Below are 23,266 nucleotides of genomic sequence, written 5' to 3'. Positions count from 1 at the left end.
CACAGTGTTGTGTTTTACCTTCCAAAGTGATGACTCTAATATTTTATTTGTTTAAATATTGCTTTTGGTCCACTCATGTATGCTGTCTAAAGTTTTGTGGTGGTTTTCACTTAAAAATGAGGAAATACATGCCACGGTTGGTTGAGCAGGTGCCGGGACAGCACAGTGGCTACCAAGAAACTGATTTTGCATTTTATCTTATATTTTGCAGTGCCTTTTTTTTTTTTTTTTTCTTTTTCTTCGGACAGACTCTAACTCTGTCGCCGAGGCTGGAGTGCAGTGGAGCTATCTCGGCTCACTGCAACCTCTGCCTCTGGGATTCAAGCGATTCTCCTTCCTCAGCCTCCCGAGTAGCTGGGATCAGAGGAACGTGCCACCACGCGTGACTAATTTTTTTTGTCCTTTTGGTAGAGATGCGGTTTCACCATGTTGGCCAGGCTGGCCTCAGACTCCTGACCTCAGGTAATCCACCTGCTCGGCCTGCCAAAGTGCTGGGATTACAGGCGTGAGTCACCACGCCCAGCCCTACCAAGTTTACTTTCAACTGTAGTCTAAATTTATAATTCTCTGACCAGTCAGGAGACAGGTATGGGCTAGTTTATTTTTTTGCGCTAGATTTTACAGAATTTCTGCAACCTAACAAATGCAAACATCCCAGCACAAATCTGGGTCCTTCTCGCCACATCCAGCCCGGTGCTAACTGATGCCAGTGCTGACAGCACTCCCTTGCACCCCAATTCTAATGTTTTCCCATATTCCCCACCTGGTAGCAGCGAGAGAGGGCCTGTTAAGAGAGGGAAAGGATCAGTGAATGCATCATGGAGGAGGCTGTGTTTGAGCTGGGACCTAATTGGTGGGCAGAGATGGAGGGAAAGGACATTCCCGTAGGAGGCTGATTACTCTTAAATGGTGGTCTACAACACAGACATTGGTGCTAGAGGGTCATGGATTCAAACGCTAGTATGGCCATTTCCTAGTTCTACTCGTGATCCCCTTCCTCAGTCCTCTTATCACCCCACATCCATTCTCCCAGTCATATAAAATCTCTCCTAATTGCCTATGCTCACTTAGTTTAATGCCCATTCTGTTTAACTCTCCTGCAATGGCGGCACCATTCCCAATTTAATGCCCTTACTTCCTATGCACAATTGTCAGGTGTGCAGCTATTTAGGCTCATTTTTCACTGTAGATCCCCGTCCTGACATCACGCCCGTTCCTTTTTCCCAAACATAAATGCTGAGGGGTGGGTTTCAATTCCCTGCTACGAATTGAGTCTCATCCCAATGGTAGAAATGGCTGGGAAGATCTTTCCCGTACAAGGCAATAATATGCAAAAAATGTAAAAGCGGTTGGCGCGTTATTTGAATTCATTGCGGGAACCACGCAGAAAGTCTCGTGGGAGTTACTTTGTGATAGTTTTTTCCTTCCGTTCCCCACAGTTCCTGCCACTGCACGCGCAAAACCTCCAAGCAATAATCCTTCCCACCAATAAGGAGCAAAGGCCCGGGGTGTGGACGGACTTTCCTGTTATAGAGAAGTTGGGAGTAGACAGTATCCGGGTCAATTGTTTCAGTCACAACCAGTCAGGATCTTTGAGGGTGGAGCCATACACTGGCAATAAAAGAAGCCTGCCCCTGTGGCGGGGCCCATTTTGTTTTGGACTGTTAAGTGGGCTTGTGGTGGAGCGTTGGTGTGTCAGGGGTGTCGACTTCTTCCACAAACTATTGTAAGATCAATTTGCTTTTCATTCGAAATAGTTATTGATAGTTAGATATTTGTAGTGTGCTCTTTATATGTGACTATATGAAATGTAATAGTATACTTTTTCTTTTCTTTTTATTTTATTATTATTATTTTTTTGAGATGGAGTCTCATTTTGTCATCCAGGCTGTCATGCAGTGGCATGATCTCGGCTCACTGCAACCTCCGCCTGCTGGATTTAAGCGATTCTCCTGCCTCATCCTCCCGAGTAACTGGGATTACAGGCGCCTGCCACAACGCCTGGCTAGTTTTTGTATTTTTAGTAGAGACGGAGATTCACCATATTGTTCAGGCTGAGCTCCCACAGCTGACCTCAGGTGGTCCACCCGCCTCGGCCTCCAAAACTGCTGGGATTACAGATGTGAGTCAGCACGCCTGGCCTCTCTTTCTGTTAGTTTGGACCTGGAAAGAATCAGCTTCTCACTGGGAGGGATTGTGCACGGTATTAGGTCAGTTAATGGCCATTAGTTGCTTTGATGTTGTTTGTATTTTTTTCTTTTAAAAATGTAATATTTGTTATCTTTTGGAGTCGGTTCTTTCATCCACTAACTTTCAAATAAAAGAAAAGTTTTCTGGTATTTAAAACTTGAAAATATTGTCTGGTCAGTGCAGGAATTGTTCATTGACAACTTCAGCTAGCCTCCTGTTGGTCATTCGCTATTTTGCATTTTTATACAGTATAGTTGTGAATTTAATTGTATTCCACAAAGAGTGCTTCTCATATTTTTCATGCATTTGCCTTGGAAAGTTTGGTCTTCACTGCATTTGATGTTTTACAAACAATATGGATGCTCTGCCTCTCTAGCTGTGGTGGCTAGTGTTTGTAATCCCAGTGCTTTGGGAGGTGGGAAGGAGGCTTGAGTCCAGGAGTTAGAGACCAGCCTGAGCAGTAGAGGGAGACCTCATTTCTACAAAAAAAAAAAAAAAAAAAAAAAAAAAATTTGGCTGGGCACCATGGCTCACGCCTGTAATCCCAGCACTTTGGGAGGCTGAAGTGAGTGGGTCTCCTGAGGTCAGGAGTTCGAGACTAGCCTGGTCAACATGGTGAAACCCCATCTCTACTAAAAATATGAAAATTAGCCAGGCATGGTGATATGTGCCCATAATCCCATCTACTGGGGAGACTGAGGCAAGAGACTCACTTGAAACCAGGAGGCGAAGGTTGCAGTGAGCCGAAATTGTGCCACTGCACTCTAGCCTGGGCGACACAGTGGGACTACATCTCAAAATAAATAAATAAATAGCCAGATGTGGTGTTCCTGAGTAGTCTTGGCCACGTATGAGGACCTCTTTAGCCCAGGAGGACAAGCCTGAAGTGAGCTGCGTCTGCGCCACTGTACTGCAGCCTAGGCGACAGAGCGAGACCCTGTCTCTTAAAAAAATATTGTTGGCATTGGAAACTTCATAGGTTTCTTATGAAAGGTTTTGTACAAGTTTCAGTTTGCAGTAGAGGAAATTAACGGTCGATTGAGTGCATTTGATAACAGAACAGCCTATTTCGTATAATTTTATTTGTCCAAATTCTGGTATTGTTTCCTCTTCATTAATTTCCTTATAAAATAAAAGTTTTGGAGTAATCTTGATTTACAAATGCACAATTTAATCATCTGGCTGTGTCCTTAATGTTTTGCACCAGTGACTGCACTTAAGTGTCTTATCATCGGCTGCCATTTAATGGAATTTGGAATTTTATTTTACAGAGGAATTCTGTGTTCGGTAGCATTTTATTCCATTAAATGTGGGTTCTAGTCCTTTTCGTAAATTTTGTGTGAAGAAAGTTTTGTATTATCTTCAATTTACAAATAACGAAAAGAATTTTCTAATTCAAAGAATGTTTTGTGGCATTTTCTTTCTTTTCTTTTCTTTTTTTTTTGACAGAGTCTTGTTCTGTCGCCCAGGCTGGAGCGCAGTGGCACGATCCCAGCTCACTGCAATGTCTGCCTCCCAGGTTCAAGTGATTCTGCTGCCTCAGCCTCCCAAGTAGCTGGGATTACAGGTGCCCGCCCCTATGCCCAGCTAATTTTTCTATTTTTAGTAGAGACGGGGTTTCACCAAGTTGGCCAGACTGGTCTTGAACTCCTTACCTCAGGTGATCCACCCTCCTCGGCTTTCCAAAGTGCTGGGGTTACAGGTGTGAGCCACTGTGCCCAGCCCTTTTGTGATATTTTTAATGTAAAAATGCACACATTGCTAATTTGCCTGAGAGCTTGTTTTAGGACACTAAATTGTCACAAGTGCCGATCACCAGCCACTGCAGAAAGTTTTTTGGGATATCATATCCTGAAACAATTGTGTGTTGAGGTTCAATGTATTCAATTCTGCTCGAGTTTTTTGCATACATTTCCTTTAAAAGACTGAGGTATTTCAGTGTGTAAATGAGGAAATTAACTGTAAGATTGAATGTTTACTTTCTGGCAGTGAACAGCCGTTGGAAGTCATGTTTCCTCATCTGAATTTTATTGTATAGTATAGTTGTGTGTTTAATATAATGGTATTTATACATTTTGGCATAGGTCCTCTTTCCAAGGTGTTCCTTCCCAGAAAAAAAAAAAAAATGGTTTCTATTTAAGAATAAGGAGGACAGAAGTTGTCTAGGGCCAGGTTAGGAGAGAAAATGGAAGTAGACCCTTCTAGATCCTTCTGGATCCTCTGCTCACTCCCTGACTGGCATGCACCAGCCCTGTCCCTTAGCCACGCAGTGTGCCACAGTGGTACAAGTAACACTTAAAGGGCAGCCGTTTTAAATTGGCAGCACTGGCTTCTTTACATTCCTACTGCCGTTTTGTGACTCCTATTGTGTATTCAGTGGGATAATTAAAATTAAAGGAAAACTTTAGTCTCTCTCAAAAACTTGAGCATAATCACTGAGAAACAAGATTTTTGCTTTGAGGATAAAGTGCAAGTATTTTTTTAAATGGTGCTGATTGAAATTACTTATTAGTCTTTCGCCTCGTTTACTTTTTTTTTTTTTTTTTGAGACAGGGTCTGGCTTTGTTACTCAGGATGGAGTGCAGTGGTGTGATCGTGGCACACTACAGCCTCGACCTCCTGGGCTCAAGTGATCCTTCCACCTCAGCCTCCTGAGTAGCTGGGACTGAAGGCATATGCCAACCCGCCTGGCTAATTTTTGTATTTTTTATAGAGATGGGATTTGCCATGTTGCCCAGGCTGATCTCCAACTCCTGGGTTTAAGCGATCCACCCCCCTTGGCCTCCCAAAATGCTCGGATTATAGACGTGAGCCACTGCACCTGGCTTATATTTCTTTTTTGACATTATCTGTTAAATAATGCTATGAGAGTTGAGGATATTTTTTTTTTTCTTTTCTGGACACAGAGTCTCACTCTGTCACCTAGGCTAGAGTGCAGTGGTGCCATCGTGGTTCACTGCAGCCTTGACTTCTGGGCTCAAGCAATCCTTCCACCTTAGCCTCCTGAGTAGCTGAGACTATAGGCATGTGCCACCACGCCTGGCTAATTTTTCTTCCTCCTCAGTAGACTTTAAGCTCCACGGGTGCAAGAACTTTTTTCTTCCGTGCTGTAAACGTGGTGTCTCTAATAGTGCCTGATATATAGCAGGCACTCAAGTAATATTTGTTGAATGATTTAATCTAGTAATTTTTCTGGATACTGATTAAAATGTTTATTTAATTTTACTTTTTGTTTTTTTGAGAGAGAGAGGTTTCACTCTGTCACCCAGGCTGGAGTGCAGTGGCAGTGATCTTAGCTCACTGCAACCTCTGCCTTCCTGGGCTCAAGTGATCCCCCCACCTCATCCTCCCAAGTAGCTGGTAGCTGGGATGTGCACAGCACAATGCATGGTTTGTTGTCGTTGTTGTTGTTTTGTTTTGTTTTTCTTTTTGTTTTTGAGAGATGGGGTTTTGCCATGTTGCCCAGGCTGGTCTCCAGCTCCTGGGCTCAAGAGATTCACCTGCCTCAACCTCCCAAGTGCTGAGATTATAGGCGTGAGCCACTGTGCCTGGCCTAGCCTGGTTTATTCTTGATTTGGATTTGAATTATATATATTATCTAGCATCTGAATGACTTATTAGTACCTTTATTGGTAGAAAGTTGGTGTTTTCCAAATATCCTTCTAGATTGAATTTAGAAACCTGAAAAATCAGTTGTTGGTAAGAATGAAAGCTACCTCTGCCTTTGCTAATATAAGGTGCCAGGATTTCAGGAATTAAGATATTAACTAGCCTCACAGATCCTGACTTTTTGAGCAGAGCCCTAGATCTTAAATAATAATCTAACCCTAGAATTTAGAATTTAGATCCAGGTATTAGGCCGAAGACACTTTTCTTATGTCCACTTCACCCATAGAATCCTAGAGGGGATATTTTCCAAAGAGCATACCCACAAAAGCCAATATTAGCAACTGTAAACTTTTGTGGATTATTTCTTTGAAGATCTATTCTCAGTGTCAGATGGCACCAACATTATTTAATGGTTGCAATTATTCGTGAAATTATCCTAAATGATACTAGCTTCTTTCTGATGTCCATGGTTTTCTAACTTACTGTGCTACTAATTACTGACACGAATACACCATGAGAATGCTATTGTATAACCTGGTGAACAACTCAAACCTCCAATTTCAAAAATTTGTTATCTGTGATCCTATATGAGTCTTTTTCACCATGGTAATGAATACAATCAACTGACATCTTTGAGACTCCCCTTTCTAGAAGTTGAGATCTTGCCTATTAGCTTAATATATAATTCCCCTATAATGTTTGATTAAAGCAAAATGAACTATAGTTTATTTTGAAGGGACAGTCAAACCTCTGAAGCAGTAGTCTTATCTGATCTTGTAACCACAAGACTAATGCAGTTCCTATTATGTTTCACCCTGCATGATTGGGTACCTTGGTCCAACCAACCATTTTCAGAAGTTTCTCTGAATAAGTGGAAAAGGAAGTGTGCCCCAGCCATCCACCAAAATGAGTTCCAAGTTATGTAATTTTCCTGCAGTGGTGCTGGGCTGTCCATCCACAGGCAAGTCTCTTGGCAGATTCATACAGTCACCATCTCCTTCAGAACCTGTGATGGAAAAGTCCAGTACCAGTGAGCCTATGGTACTGTAATGTGAAAAAGATGGAACTGGAATCAATTGTCAAGATCACCTAGACAAGTTCAGGGTGTCCTTACATTGTGTGAGGTGACTAGTGTCTTATGAAGGGCAGCCCCCTCCTCCTGTCCCCTGTGCATCATTAATGATGGTATTGAAACCCCTTCCTAGAGTTCTAGAGATAGGGACTACCAACAGTGGTAGTCACTCTTCCTAAGCACTGCCGATTCCATGATACTGACTCTCTTTCTACAACCTGTTCCTTTCATTAGACAGGGGCATCTTTTTCTACTTCTTAATTGTGTTCCTCATGTACACTGTGGGTGCCACTGTTACAGAGACATTGACAAACTTAGACTGTTCTGATTTCAAATAAACCTGATTTTGACTTTTTAACACCGAAGTTCTGATCTTTATTTCTATTTTTTTGGAAAACCAGTAAGAGACAGCAGCAGGAGGGACTGGACTGGATTGTAGAAAACTTCAAGAGTTAAGGAGTGCGGAGTGCTGCTCAGGTGCCTTTGTTTCAGGTATGAGAATATGGGTCTGAAGGTAATTTGAAAGCCAGCCTTATATATACAAAGAGGGAAAAGACAGGTCCTGAGGACCAAGTAGGTGTCAGGGAATGGTAGTCTGCCAGCCTGCTCCACTTGTGACATTTATTTGCTAGGGTTCCTGAAGGTATACGCCAGCAATTAAAGTAATATGTAGGTTATTACTCCTTCAGATGTTTACTCTTCCATACATTGTTGTCCATTTCCTTGCTCTGCAGACATTGCTGGTACAACAAGCTTCCAGTTTCTGAGTCTGAAAGACACTGGGCTCATTTTCACTGTAAGGCAGTAGTCTGGCAGCTCAGCTGGTTTCTAACAGTATTTTCACACTTTGTGACACTGTTAAAAATTGTCAATGAATTCAGGCATTGGAAGCTGGGGACAAAGATTTGGGGTTTGCATGCTAAGGCTCCCCCCTAAGCCTTGTGTTTCCTGTCTTGTTACACAAAAGAAGTACAGTGGGATGAATGAATTTGGGTAAATAGATCATGACAAAAGTGCTAATGTTATTTGGGTTATGTTGAATGCTCTCATATAATAAATGCTCTCTCTTGTGCCTGTCCAGGTCATAGTCTCTGCTCTATACAGCAGCCAACCACAGGGGTTGATTGGTAAGCATTCCTGTATCTGTGCTGTTCCCCCTAGATTGCTATCTGATCTGTTTGTTTCAAACATGTGGAGGTCCTCTGTCTGAACTTGATTTCACCATTGCTGTCAATTTTCAGGCAAGGTATACAGTAACTGGGTCAAAATTCCTTTCTGATGAATGATAGAATTTCATATCAATTTGGGATTCAAGCTTTCAGTACATGGGAATACCAAACCTTAGAGTGGGGATCTTCTAACCAAAGTTTACACTTCTGGAGTTGTTGCCTGCTATGGCATATGTTCTGGAATGTGGTCTTTCCCTGCAGCCATTTAACAGTAAGCCTTATGATTTGTACTTCTTAATAACATCTGTAAATGCCTGAATTATGTAGTTTTCACTCTGGTGCTTTGTAAATTTCCTCTTGGATTGCTTTGGAGTCAGACAGACCTCAGTTTAAGCCTGATTTACCAGTAACTAACTTTCTTTCTTTTTTTTTTTTTTCTTGACACAGGGTCTCTGTTACCCAAGCTGAAGTGTAGTGATGCAATCACAGCTCACTGCAGCCTTGACCTCCTGAACTCAAGTGATCCTCCCACCTCAGCCTCCTAACTGCGGCTACAGGTATGTCACTATGCTCAGCTAATTTTTTATTTTTTGTAGAACTCCTGGCTGTTCTCAAACTCCTTGGCTCAAGTGATCCTCCAACTTCAGCATTCTGAGTAAATGGGGCTACATGTGTGTGTCACCACACTCAGCTAATTTTTTATTTTCTGTAGAGTGGGGTCTCACTGTGTTGCCCAGGCTATTCTCAAACTCCTGGGCTCAAGCAGTCCTCCTACCTCAGCCTCCCAAAGTGCTGGGATTACAGGTGTGAGCCACTGCATCTGGCCATCAGTAACTTTCTATCCTTAGTTCCTAACTAACTCTTTGGGCCTCAGTTTTCCTTTTCTGCAAAACAGGAATCCTTCTTTGCTATCAGAATGTTGTAAGAATCAAGTGTCATAATCTTTGTAATGCGTCTAGTACACAACAGGCACTCATGAATGAGCTCTCCATTTCCTGAATGCACATATTGGAGGGAGGACATACAGTGCTTGGTTTAGCACCTCTCCCACCTTCCTTTATTTATTTTCTTTCCTTTCTCAGGTATTGCACATTCCTCATAGATTATACTGTCTTCTCTTGGGAAACCACAACCCTGTAATCTGGCTAAGGATCTCAGATTTTTTCTTGCTCTGAGCTGAGTTCTGTTCCGACCAACTAGGACACATTACACTGAGGCTAGCATCATAGTTCAGCATCTAGCAGGACTGTAGCTATCTGGGATGGAAGGTGCCTATTAACTACCAGTCCTAGAAATTTCTTTCCTCACCTGTAAAAAGTCACATTTGGGTTGTGATTAGTTCACTGAAGATTAGGTGAAGACACTTGACAAAGTAAGAAATGGAGGATTAAATGCTTAATATAAATATGCACTATCCTAAGAGTATCTTTTAACCTTTAGTCTCAGTAGATACCTGTGATTCCTCTACTTTTCTGTTAGCACATATTTTATTCTGGTAGCATCATGTAATCTGAAGTTCACCCAACCAAGGTAAAAAAAAAAAATCCACATTTCTTTTTTTTAGAAACTAAAGTGTCTGTTACATAGCACGTTGACATTTCAAAGCCTTTTGATTTATCCATGTAAATGGCTAAATTACTTTAAACCATGGAAGGTGGAAATCATTGTTGTTATTTCCCATCCAGTAAAAACTGGGGCCAGAGTTATTTAGGAAAAAAAAAAACTCTACCTAAAACCACTTAATGGAGCTTTGCCACCAAGTTCCTTCATCAAGTGGTCTGATAGTGACCTTAGCTCATTTGCTAGACGAAAAAAAGAATGAATCCCAACTATAAGTGGGACACCTTCTCCTTTTGCACACACTTGTTCTACCCACTGCTCTTCACATTCATCTTGGGTCTCTTCTTTGGTAGTTTCTCTAAGTATTGGCATTTAAAAAGTAAGTCACAAGGTAGAGGAATCCAAAAGGGTTAATCTCTGTTTGGGCAGAGGTAGAAACCCAAGAGGTAGAAACCTAGGAAAGGTGAAAGTGACCCTATTCAGAACTTAAAGTGGGACCTGGCTTCTTGATTCCTAAGAGGTCCAGTCCTTTGCCCTTTAACTCAGGGGTTTCCAAACCCTGGGCCGTGGACTGGTACTGGGTGGTGGCCTGTTAGGAACCGGGCCACACAGTAAGAGGTAAGCAGCCTGGCGAGCAAACATTACCACCTGAGCTCCACCTCCTGTCAGCTCAGCAGCGATACTAGATTTTCATAGGAGCACAAACCCTATTGTAAACTGCACATGCAAGGGATCTAGGTTGCACACTCCTTATGAGAATCTAATGTCTTATGATCCTGAGGTGGATCCAATTTTATCCCGAAACCATCCCTCCACCCCCGGTCTATGGAAAAATTGTCTTCCACGAAACTGATCCCTGGTACCAACAAGGTTGGGGACTGCTGCTTTAACTCATCTGGGGTCTACTCTGTCAATGGCTACTAATTATTTGAAAGAAAAAATTTTGAGACAGGGTCTTACTCTGTCACCCAGGCTGGAGTGCAGTGGCATGATCATGGCTCACTGCAGTCTTGAACTCCTGGGCTCAAGCACTCCTCATGCCTCAGCCCCCTGAGTAGCTGGGACTAGAGGCACTATCACCATGCCCAGCTCATTTTTTACTTTTTTTGTTGAAATGGGATGTCCCTATGTTGCCCAGGCTGGTCTGGAACTTCTGGCCTCAAGCAATCCTCTCACCTTAGTCTCACAAAATTCTGGGATTACAAGTGTGAGCCACCATACCTGGCCTTGAAATTTTCACGTGCTATAAATTCTTGGTGTGATTTCCTCTCTCCACACTCATGTTTTCATGCTTGTTTATATGGGTACAGGAGAGAAATTAAATTGTAGTGGAAATTTTAGGGCAAGGGTATTTGGGTTTATAGATCTTTTATGGAGAAAAACATATTTTTCTTAATACTTCATGAAAACGTGCTATACACACAAAGATTAATTTACTCAAATTTCATTCTTTAAAAGTAACCTCAAATTGTAATTTTTATGTGTTCACAAGGAAAGTCTAGAGACCACAAAAAGTGGTATGCTTTTTGTTTAACAAGTGACTCTCCAAAAGAAGAGAAAAAACCTGATATGTGGCATTTGTCAATTTCTAAGGTGTAAATAATTCCACCATCACCAATTTCAAGTGTTGTCACACTGAATGCAGATTTTGGAAGAGATGTGCACTTACCACCTCATATAAGCCAGCTCTTACACAACACTGAATAAATTAAAGAAATTACTGGCAATCGAACGGCATAGAATTATGACCACTGCTAACATTTTAATGTTCTTCTAACTAATCTTTCTATGAAAAATATCCATATTTGTTCTAGTGAGGAGTCTTTATATTGAATTTTAGTAAGTACAGTAAGTCTCACTTAATGTCTTCAATAAGTTCTAGTGAACTGCAACTTTTGAAGCAAAATGACTTATGACAAAACCAAATTTACCATTGGCTGATTGATATAAGCAAGAGTTAGGTCTCCATGGCATATATGTCTGGTCATGAAAACATCACCAAACTTCTAAATAAAGACTGAAAACACTTTTACTATATTAAACACTGAAATAAAGGTGAGCTATCTATACCTTTAAGAAAGGTTAACAAAAACAAGATACAATAATTACCCAGCTCTTGGTGAATCAGTGAGTCGTGGTGGTCATTTCGGTGGTGGGTTTATTTGTTTTTATTATTGTTACCTTTTTTTTTTTTTTTTTGAGACAAAGTCTCACTCTGTCACCCACGCTGAAGTGCAGTGGTGTGATCTCGGCTCACTGCAAACTCCGCCTCCCAGATTCAAGCAATTCTCCTGCCTCAGCCTCCCTAGTAGCTGGGATTACAGGTTCCTGCCATGATGCCTGGCTAATTTTTTTGTATTTTTAGTAGAGACGGGGTTTCACCATGTTGGTCAGGCTGGTCTTGAACTCCTGACCTCAAATGATCCGCCCGCCTCGGCCTCCCAAAGTGCTGGGATTACAGGCATGAGCCACTGCGTCCGGACTTACTATTATCACTTTTTAAGAGTTGGGGTCTTGCTGTGTCACCAGGGCTGGAGTGCTGTGATGTAAACATGGCTCACGGCAGCCTCAAACTCCTGGGCTCAAGTGATCCTCCCACCTCAGCCTCCAGAGTAGCTGGGACTACAGGTGTGTGCCACCATGCCTGGCTAATTCTTTTTTAAAAATTGTGGAGACAAGGTCTCACCACGTTGCCCAGGCTGGTCTTTAACTCTTGGCATCAAACAACCCTCCCACCTCAGCCTTCCAATGTGCTGGTTTTACAGGCATGAGCCACCATTCCCAGCCGTGATGGTGGATTTAAATTAAGGAAGAAACATTTGCAAAGTGAAAATTCTAAGAAGTATCTCCTACCACCATGCAGTTCAAAAACAATCACAAATACGGCAAAGCTCACTGAGCACTTTAGCACAACGTCATTTATTGTTGTGCATTTGTATGATTATCATAGACTTTCTGAATTTTTATTTTACAATATTTTGTATTCATTCATTGAGTCATTTTCTAACCCACTTACTCTGTTTCAAGCAGTCACAGGTGGCTGGATCTTATCCCAGCAGCTCAGGGTGCAAGGCTGGAACCAACCCTGGGCAGGACATTACATCACCAGGTGCACTCACACACACACCCACACTGACTCACACTGGGACCATTTAGGCACGCCAGTTAACCCAATGTACACATCTTCTGGATGTGGGAGGAAATGAGTACGTGGAGAAAACTCATGCAGACTCCACCCAGACAGTAGCCCCAGCCGGGAATTGATTTTTTTTTCCTCACCAATTTTATAAGGAAACAATGTTGTAGAAGATGACCTTATTTGAGGACCTACAGTAAATCTATGCTTTCTCATTCAGATATCTGACTCTAGTCCATGTTACTAGACTCAAATATTATGCACACAATTGGGAAAGACATAAAAATTCAGTGAATTTATTTTAAAGATTCTAGTTTTCGTTGCATCTAATGTTCTGAAAAGCATTGTACAGTGTAGCATTTAACAAGTTGTATGGTTAATGCAGATGTATTGTCTGTATGACTTCAGTAGCAGCATATATAGGAGTGGTGAAAAGACCCTGTAGGATCCTTGTAGGAACAGTTGCAGTTCTGTTCATTTGGCTTGATGCAGACCAGTTGTAGGACTGCCCATTGATGTAAACACAAGTGAGAGAGGCTTTCTATGTCCTGTTCATATTTCTATTCTTAGTGTGTGGAATTAGTACTAGGAATAAGCTGCCTCCTAGTGAAGGACCTCAGGTTTAAGTGAGGCATCTATTATTCTAAGTGAAGTAACTCAGGAATGGAAAATCAAACATTGTTCTCATTCATAAGTGGGAGCTAAGCTATGAGGATGCAAAAGCATAAGAATGACGCAATGGGCCAGGCGCAGTGGCTCATGCCTGTAATCCCAACACTTTGGGAGGCTGAGGCAGGTGGGTCACCTGAGGTCCTGACCTCAAGTTCAAGACCAGCCTGACCAACATGGCAAAACCCCGTCTCTGCTAAAAATACAAAAATTAGCCAGGCGTGGTGGTAGTCACCTATAATCCCAGCTACTTGGGAGGCTGAGGCACGAGAATCACTTGAACCTCGGGGGCAGAAGTTGCAGTGAGCCAAGATTGTGCCACTGTATTCCAGCCTGGGCGACAGAGCGAGACTCTGTCTCAAAAAAAAAAAGACTGACACAATGGACTTAGGAGACTCAGGAGGAAAGGGTGGGAAGGGGGTGAGGGATAAAAGACTACAAATTGAGTGCAGTGTATACTGCTCAGGAGTTGGGTGCACCCAAATCTCACACATCACCACTAAAGAACTTATTCATGTAACCAAACACCACCCGTTCCCCAATAACCTATGGAAATAAAAAAATTAAAAATAAAGGGGACAAAAGACACTTATACGTGTTTGTGTGTAGACACAATTTAAGAAGTTATGGGCCAGGCACGGTGGCTCATGCCTGTAATCCTAGCACTTTGGGAGGCTGAGGCAGGAGAATTGCTTGAACCTGGGAGGCAGAGGTTGCCGTGAGCCGAGATCGCACCACTGCACCCCAGCCTGGGCGACAGAGTGAGGTTCCGTCTCAAAAAAAAAAAAAAAAAGAAGTTCTGCTCCAGGCCAGGCCCGGTGGCTTACGCCTGTAATCCCAGCACTTTGGGCAGCCAAGGCAGGAGGATAGCTTCAGCACAGCAGTTTGAGACCAGCCTGGGCAATGTGGCTAGACCCCATCTCTACAAAAAGTTTTAAAAAATTAGCTGGGGGTGATGTCACACCTGTAGTCCCAGCAGCTTGGGAGGCTGAGGTGGGAGGATCACTTGAGCTTGGGAGGTTGAGGCTGCAGTAAGCTGTGATCGCACCACTGCCCTCCAGCCTGGGTGACAGAGTGACACTAAATAAATAAATAAACAAACTAACTAAACAAATAAGTTGTGCTCAAGGCCTAGAAGAAGCTAATGAGGGTGCTGTACTGTGGCTGGATCAGGCAGAATCTTCAGGCCGTTGGAGTGGAATACTGCATAAGCACTCTGGATAGCCACAAGTACTTCAGGAGAGCCTCATACTGCCAGATATCTCAAATAGAAGACCTGTGAGCTTTGGCTTAAGCTCTTCTCCCGGAGTCAGGATAGAGGCTCTGCTCTCCTTGCATGGGTCCTTCTTCTGGTGATATAGTGATTGATGACGGGGCAAGGACTTCAGTAGAACGGACAGGGAAAGATGGAAACTGGAAGCATGGTGGGAAGAGAGCAAGAAGTATTTATAGTACACAAAGGAGTATGTATAGACTGCTGCTTAGAGCAACTTCTTTTTTCCCCTAATTTTGACCTCTTCCCAACAGATTCCCTGTCTCTGCTTTAACCTGGGCTGCTTGCTAAGTGCTTGCCTCTCAGGATCCTTGTGGAGGTAAGGATATATATAAGTAACAGAGGAGAAGTATTTTAAAAATATGTATTATTTTGACTCAGAAAACAAAATGGATGCAGATGAAGGTTTTCATAGCCTATATGAGTGTTAATTAGAACCAGTTAGAGGCCTTGTCCATCAAAGGTGCTTATTTAATTCAAATATGTACACAAAGAAACTGGGCCTTATCAACTAAATCCATAGCTGGCACCAAGCCATCAGGAAACCCAAAATCCAACAAGTCCTCTGTTCCCTTGGACTTTTGATCAAAACAAAGTCACCCTACACACCTGGTCAGTATAAGCATAGGTCATTTGGGTATTTAAACCCAGTGGATATTTTGATTCCTCTGTTAAGCAGAAAACACTGTCCAGCCACCAATTGTCAGCCTCTCTCATTTTTGGCCATTACGTAAACCTGTCCTCCATTTGCACATGTATGTTAGCTTGGAAACGTCAAGGGATCACAGAGGAATGTTTATAAAATTTCATAGAAAAATGCTTTAACTAAACTGAGGTTTATTGGTATTCCAGAGGAGTTGATAATGACTTGTTTCCCAACTGAGTCTGCTCCTCGCCTCCTCCCCTCACCTTGAACTTTTACTGGAGACTAGGAATCAATTTTATCTAATTTCCAAATGTTTCTTGTCCATGGTTTAGCTGGATTCATTATACATATACCCAGAGTAGAAGGTAACTTGGTGCATCTTAATGACATAAATATTGCCCTTACCTTGAAAAGCTTTTTCTCCCTTCTTGCTACCTTATTTTGTCACTTGTTAATAGAATCAAGGGCTGTAATGATTACTTTATTAAAATGAGGGGTTCTCTCATAGTGCATTGACCCTACTGTCTCATTTCATTTTACTTATCACACGCAGGCATTTTTTGAAACTTTTATTTTTCATGGTGTTCTAATGAGTCAGAAGTGATCCCAAAAAGTCTTATCTCTTGGTCACTGAGAGTCCAGCTATGGGACTGACATGCATTTCCTGCAGTCTGTCTGTGCAGGGCTCTTCAGAGTAGAGATTAGCCAGCTACTCATTGGGTATACAAACCAGTTAGGAGCTAGAGGTTTGTGTTTTGTTTTAATTTCTATCAAACTTCTACGAAATGTGTGGCGTTTAGAGACTCAAATAGCTCCAGGAGGTTTACTCACAAAAATAATAGTTCCTTAACCTACCATCATTCCTCCATTTCTTAATCACTTTGCTTATCCAGAAGCTACAACATGTGGTTGTGTGATTGTAGAAAAAACTACTGAAAACTGCTTAGAAAAATATGAGAGCACTAAAAGGATTTAAGATGTGGTTCTCTGACCACTTTTGTTATCTGTCTGAGGGGAGAAGAGTTACAGGGGAGAAGTGTTACAGAGCTTGGATCCCCAGAAAAAGGGCATCAGGAAACATGGAATAACAAATAAGAATGGTTTCTTACCTTAAGGACCTACAGCCTAGAGGTAGGGAAAGGGCTGTGAACAGCGGTTTTTTGTAGAGCTGCTTTTGAGGATGACAATAAAGCAAACAGGAAGACAAAGGCCTTTGATGTGAAAGGTGATGTGGACCATGTATGTTCAAGGCACTGTCTCCTGTCCGCTTCTCCCTTCCTACTTCTCTCTCTGCTTCAACATCTCTCCAGCTGGACAAGCAACCCAAGGGTATCACAGGTTTGGGACTTTCGTTATGTGGCCCAAGATACAGCCAGCAAATATGGAAGAACATATATATATATACATAGCTAGAGATAAAACTATGGCATTTTGCAGACACTACTCCTCTCTCTGGCTTTCAGCTTTAGAATGTGGGCATTCAAAAAAATGTCCAGTACTGTTGCCACTCAGTTTTTTTTTAAACTTTCATGTCTCTTCACACCCTGTGCCTTGTAGTTTGCTTCAACTAATGATAATACCTAAGATGATTTTTAGTTGGACATTAGATGAATCTTTAAATTTTAGTACCCTTGAAGGCAATCTCAGTTTGAGATGTATCAGTTGCTTTAAATACTTAAATGTGTGTTACATCTGTGGTTCACTTTTTAAACACTTGGGCAAAAAGCTGGTAGCTCCATGCTCCTAATGCTATCATCTTTCTGTCTGTTATTAAAGTGACATAGCCGGGCGTGGTGGCTCACGCCTGTAATCCCAGCACTTTGGGAGGCTGAGGCGTGTGGATCACCCGAGGTCAAGAGTTCAAGACCAACCTGACCAACAAGGTGAAACCCCATCTCTACTAAAAATACAAACTTAGCTGGGTGTGGTGGCGCATACCTGTAATCCCAGCTACTTGGGAGGTGAGGCTGGAAAATCTCTTGAATCCGGGAGGCAGAGGTTGCAGTGAGTGGAGATCGCGCTACTGCACTCCAGCCTGGATGACAGAGCACGACTCTGTCTCAAAAAAAAATAAATAAAAATAAATAAATAAAAATAAATAAATAAAAATAAAGTGACAGAAAGACTGAGTGCTCTTTATACATGAGGAAAAGATAGTAAGTAGTGTTAATCATCATCTTTTTATCATCTGGAGACTGAGAACAAATTTTTTTTATCCCAGAAAAGTATTTTTATTCACCAAAATGCAGGAGAGTTGGGCTCCACTGCAGGTGTTTTAACTACTAATTTATTAGTTGTAGTTTCTCAGCCTGCAAAATGATAGCTCAAAGTCTTAGGCATATGAGCTTCATGAGTTCACAGAAAACCAGGAGGAGACAGGCCAAATTAGGCAATATAAAAGGAGTGAAGGGAAAGTGTGTGTGAGCTGGGAAGTACTTTGGGGGCAATTTGATCATCCCATTTGTAAGGGTATCACCGTCTGAGAACCTTTCCCTTCTTAGAATTAGTTTATATATTTGATTCATTTCTTTCTAAACACCTTTGCCTCAGTGGAAAATGAGTAGTTCGGAATTGGATTGGATTGCCTCTATTCAGAACAGCAGGGCATCAAAGAATTAAAGAGAAATAAAGGTCCTTGATAGAATGCTCCAAATAATTGTAAGGAAGAAGCAGATACCAATGCCTATTTTGAGTATATGAGAGAGTACTACCTTCTTGCAAAGTTGGGATATTGGTGATGGGGGCAGCTCCTTTCCATTTTCGCTGTGAATTCTGCAATTCTGAGCTGGTATAGGTTTTGCTGCTATAGGGTTTGCTGGCCCTGCCTTTTTTGTGGATTTCTTTTGGGCTTGTGAAAAAATGGTTCTGGGGAGAAGTGGCATCTTAAACTCCTCACTTAATTGGGGAGTTGTGTTACTTAGAACAGACTTCTAAGTAAGTGATGTTGTTCCAACATAATCCTTGACAGTTTTCCTTCAGCCTTTCCCTATTCCATGTCTTTCTGCTGTGCCTTAATCTGCAGTGGTGGTTGCTGCCTGTAATACTTCAGTTCCCTCTTGTAATCCCTCACTGATTTTCAGGGGGGCTTAGCTGAATTTAAAATTTTAACTCCTTACATTTGTCAGCGTCTTTTTCTGATGTTGGGCTAGTTCTGTGTACTAGGTTTCAGTGCCTTCTTTCTTCTGATTCTCCTGGTTTTCTGGCCTAGATCTTTATTTTTTAAAACATGATCTTGTTTGTGAGGCCTAACTATAGTGACACCTCTGAAATGATGTGTTTTATGTCTGTTAAAAGCATCCATTCTTCAACTAAATCTTACTTTCTTTTCATGAACTTCATCAGACTATCCACAGTAAACAAAACCAAGCCTTGTTTTTGTCTGTACTTCTTCCATTTGGCTCTTCTTTATCATGTTTTTATCTTTGATGTGCCTTTCCTCTGGACACTAATTCCATAAATTTTTCTGCCATGTGGCCTTAGGAAACATGTAACTCATATATGTCCAGCTATAATAACTGTCACTAGAAAATCATCTACTAGTCTTGTTAGTATTTTATACTGATATTGCTGCACTTTCCTTCTCATTCATCTATATTTTTTATCTTAATTTTCAAGAAGTGATTTCCTAATTGCCAGTTTCCCAATTACCGCCACATTTCATCTGCAGCTCCACCATGTGCTTCTTAATAATTTTCTCTTTCTTGGCTTCTGTAAGAAATGGGAATTGGAGTCACTCCATTCTAATTTTTAAATTCTTGCCTCATTTCAATTGTTAGGTTTTTGGGTACTGGTCGTCCTTTGTCATCTTTAACAATTTAAACATCCTTCTGTATCTAAATGCACTCTTGAAGAGAATGGAGGCCTGGGTTTATTTCTTTTCTATTTTTATCTGTCCCTTCTGGTCTTCAAGATCTTTTATTCCCCTGTATGTACAGGTCGACTTCTAAGATCTCATACTTGGTATTAAGAAGTCTCTTATTCTGTTTTCTTCTATTTAAAAAAATTCTTCCACTGCTCATCATCTTTGATTCGGCAGATTACTTAACTCCTCTGAACTTTCGTTTCCTTAACTATAAAATGGAGCTAAGATCTGTTCCAGCTTCTTAAAGGGGCTGTTGTGAGAGTAGAAGGAGTTAGGAGTATTGTTAATTCTGGGTCCTCAAAAATGCCACCGGAATAATCTGTTGCTAAGGCAAAATTGAGTTTATCCTGACTGTGGTGAGGAGGAGCACTACCTTGACAGAGTCTTAATAGCATGATGGAGGGGCATGCACAGTCTGGATATTTATGAGTTTTGGAGTGTGATTTAAGGTAGCTCTTTGAATGTAGAAGCTTGATCAGGATTGGGTAAGGATCATGATAGAATAGTTTTGATTGGTGGACACAACTAGGGGAAGCTTTTGAGGCAAGAGCTTTGATTTTAATCCTATCTGCTGAATGTCTGTTTGCTGTTCATTTGAATATTTCTTCTGGAAGTTTCTGAAATGAACCGTTATTTTCAGGTTTTTTCTTCCTGTGCAAGAATGACCTGGACTAGTAAAGTTATGTTGATGGGTACAGTAGAAGTTTCTGAAATGAACAGTTATTTGCATTTTGTCCTTCCTGTGCAAGAGTTACCTGGACTAGTAAAGTTATGTTGATGGGTATGGTAGAATAATAAAATTATATTACTGAAGACAACCAAAGAGTAGAATCATGTCCATGCAGACAGTGAGCTGTAAGGAGGTAGATGCTTTCAGTTGTCAGCATGCAGAAGCACTCTGTACTTTATGAATGGTCGTGGTAGCATTGATAAAGCAAATGATTTTGCTTGTTGTTGATTTTTATGCCTTTCTACCTAAATGCAATTATGTTTTCTGCTTAAACTTAGTCGAAAAGAAGTTTTTTTTAGGATGACTAAGCTTCTGAAATGTCATTTAACTAACTTTCTTCAATACCTGGGCTCAGCCTAGCTTGAAAAAGTCAAGTGTATATTAACAACAACGACTGTACATGATTTTCCTCCACTCCTTCAGAAAGTGACTAAACAAGAGAGAGAATGGAGGGCAAGTTCAGAGGGGTTTTCATTAAGGTTAATCCTTAAAAACGAAATAAAATATTTGGGGGCTGTGTTAGTTTATTTTGGGTTGCTACAAAGGGATTCATGAGACTGGGTAGTTTGTAAAGATACTTATTTGCACTCAGAGTTCTGCAGGCAAATAGAGGCAAGGCACTAGCATCTGCTTGGCTTCTGGTGAGGCCTCAGGAAGCTGACAATCATAGTGGAAGGCAAAGGGGGAGCAGGCGTGTCACATGGCAAGAGCAGGAGCAAGCAAGAGAGGAAGTGGCTGGCTCTTTTTGTTTTGTTTTGTTTTGTTTGAGACGGAGTCTGACTGCCATTGCCCAAGATGGAGTGCAGTGGCATGATCACGACTCACTGCAGCCTCAACTTCCTGGGCTCAGGTGATTCTCCCACCTCAGCCTCCTGAGTTGCTGAGACTACAGGCACACACCACCACGCTCGGCTAATTTTTTTGTATTTTTAGTAGAGGCGAGGTTTCATCATGTTGTCCAGGCTGGTCTAGAACTACTGGTCTCAAGTGATCTGCCCACCTTGGCCTCTCAAAGTATTGGGGTTACAAGCGTGAGCCACCGCACCCAGCCAAGGTTATTTTAAACAACTAGATCTCACATGAACTCAGAGTGCGAACTCATTTATTACTGCAAGGACCAAAACATTCATGAGGGATCCGCCCCCATAATCTAAACACCTTCCACTAGGCCCACCTCCAACATTATCGGTCATATTTCAACATGAGATTTGGAGGGAGCATACATCCAAACTATACTGGGACAGATATACTCTAACATGCTGAGTGCAACACTAGAAGCAAAACTCATCTGGCCAACCTGAGGCAGCTTTTTGCCTTCTTTGTAGTATATCTGAAAATGAAATCCCGGTGATTCTTTCCTGTCTAGCTTCCATTCTGGCCCTATTGCTGGCTTCACTAGTTAGCTCCAGCTACAAGCTACATAGTATAGATTTTAAAAAAATTCATCGTGCCATATACTGGAGAATGGGTTGCTCAGCTCACAGATTAGGGTAGGTAAAATATAGGAGGATTATATTTAACATTGGGCCAGTAGTTAAAATTTGGTTCTCCCAAGATAAATAGTTATACCAAAGTCAGATATCTCTAGGCTACACAAACATCAAGTCAATATTATTGATTAGTTCTCTTAATTTAATAGTCAGGTGTGATTTCCTTCTAATGGTTCTTACACTGTTGTAGAAAATAAATGGACACAGGAGAAAGTACATTGTACTTTGCCATATGTTATGGCTTCTTGGTAACCTAGAGCTTGTGTATTCGTTTGTTAATTTTGAAGAGCTTTTGAGACTTTGTAGTGAAGAAGGAAATTGCTACAGGAGGCTGTCCCCAGTGCTTAGCATTGGTTACTCTTCCAAATGGATGTCTGTATTAGCTATATATTGATTTATAAGAAATTACTTCAAAGCTTAGCTTAAAATAATACACATTTATTATTTCCAGGTTTCTGTGGATGTAGAATATATGAGTGTGGCTTATCTGAATAGCTTGTAGCACAGGGTCTCCTAGGAAGCTATGATCCAGTTGTTTGCCGGAGCTGTATTATCTGCAGGGAGCACCTTGAGGAAGATCTGCTTCCGAGATCACTCATGTGGCTATTGGCAGGCCTCAGATCCTTACTGGTCGTTGGCTGGAGACATCAGTTGCTTGCCACCTGGGCTTCTCCACTGGACAGCTCCCAACATGGCAGCTAGTTTCTTTCAGAGTGAGTAATAGCAAGAGAAGTCTGTCAAAATAGAAGCCAGTCTTTTTGTAACTCAATCTTGGAAGCAACATCCTGTCCTTTCTACTGTGTTCTCTTTGATAGAAACTAGTCAGTAAGACCAGTCCACCCTCAAGGGGAGGAGATTGCACAAGGGTGTGAATACTAGAACATAAGGACTGTTAGGGGCCATCTTAAAGGCTGCCTTGCATAATTTTTGACCCAGTCCTATAGTCTTATGCAATCTTATGAGCTCAAAGAGTTAGCCTTTATATGAGTCTGTCACCATTGTGGAAGAGGAAATTTCATAGCATCATAAATTCATTCTGTTTCTTGCTAGGTGAAAGGCATCACGTAGTTTAAAGCTCCCTAGCATCTAGAGCACCAAGAAACGCTTTGATGGTTTTCCCTAGAGACTGCATGTTTGAAAATTTCGTATGAACCAAATAAACTACATTATAGTGAATTTGGTTCTTAATCATATGGAAATTTTTGGCATTGGAAACAATCAGTTTGGGCTTCTGATGACCTGTTAATCCATCAAGTTGATAAATTCCTGCCTTTCTACCTATTTGTACATATTTATCCTAAACTCTCAGACTTTGGTAATTTAAATAATACTGTAACCCTGTTTGCATTGCCTCTGATTTCACAAAGGATTTAATAGACTAATGCAACTCTAAAAAGATGGGCTAACGTGTGTAAAGGTACTCAAATAGTCTGGATTTCCTATTAAGCTAGAATAGGATTTTCTCTTCTTCTAATTTCCCTTCACCTGTAGCTATAGGGCTGTGGATAAAATAGCTGTATTTAAAACACAACACCTCTGCATCTCAGTTCTGTTTAATGTTGGTGAACTGTCTGACAACCTGTCTGACATATATTTTTTTTCTTATTTTTTACCTCCTCCTATAACTCTGGGACTTTGTTTTGTTCCATTTGCATGCCAAATACTTTCCGTCTAAGGGCTTTTACTTGTGCTATTTTTCTCTGCCTGGAATGCTGCTCTTAGCGATTCCTGCCCTAATATCTTACCATCTTCCATTGCAGTGTGGTACTTGACCATGAGTCCAAATCTGTACCATCATGAAATAGGAGAGCTGGAGAGAACTTCAGAGTAATTTTCCTATCTCATTTGGTAGATACAAAC

General features: G+C 41.4%; 1 protein-coding gene across 1 annotated transcript in view; it reads left to right on the top strand.

Moving 5' to 3' along the window:
- Nucleotides 1-1,646: 1,646 nt before the first annotated feature.
- Nucleotides 1,647-23,266, top strand: part of USP26 (ubiquitin specific peptidase 26) — a 74,002-nt gene continuing 52,382 nt past the window's right edge. The window contains exons 1-5 of the mRNA XM_054545083.1: nucleotides 1,647-1,726; nucleotides 7,273-7,363; nucleotides 7,953-7,998; nucleotides 8,488-8,597; nucleotides 14,933-14,997. The gene's annotated coding sequence lies outside the window, so the exon portion shown is untranslated. The remainder of the gene's footprint in view (nucleotides 1,727-7,272; nucleotides 7,364-7,952; nucleotides 7,999-8,487; nucleotides 8,598-14,932; nucleotides 14,998-23,266) is intronic.

The sequence above is a fragment of the Pongo abelii genome, chromosome X (genome assembly GCF_028885655.2).
Source record: "Pongo abelii isolate AG06213 chromosome X, NHGRI_mPonAbe1-v2.0_pri, whole genome shotgun sequence".
NCBI classification, from domain to species: Eukaryota; Metazoa; Chordata; class Mammalia; order Primates; family Hominidae; genus Pongo; species Pongo abelii.
This window is presented reverse-complemented; position numbering and strand designations above follow the sequence as displayed.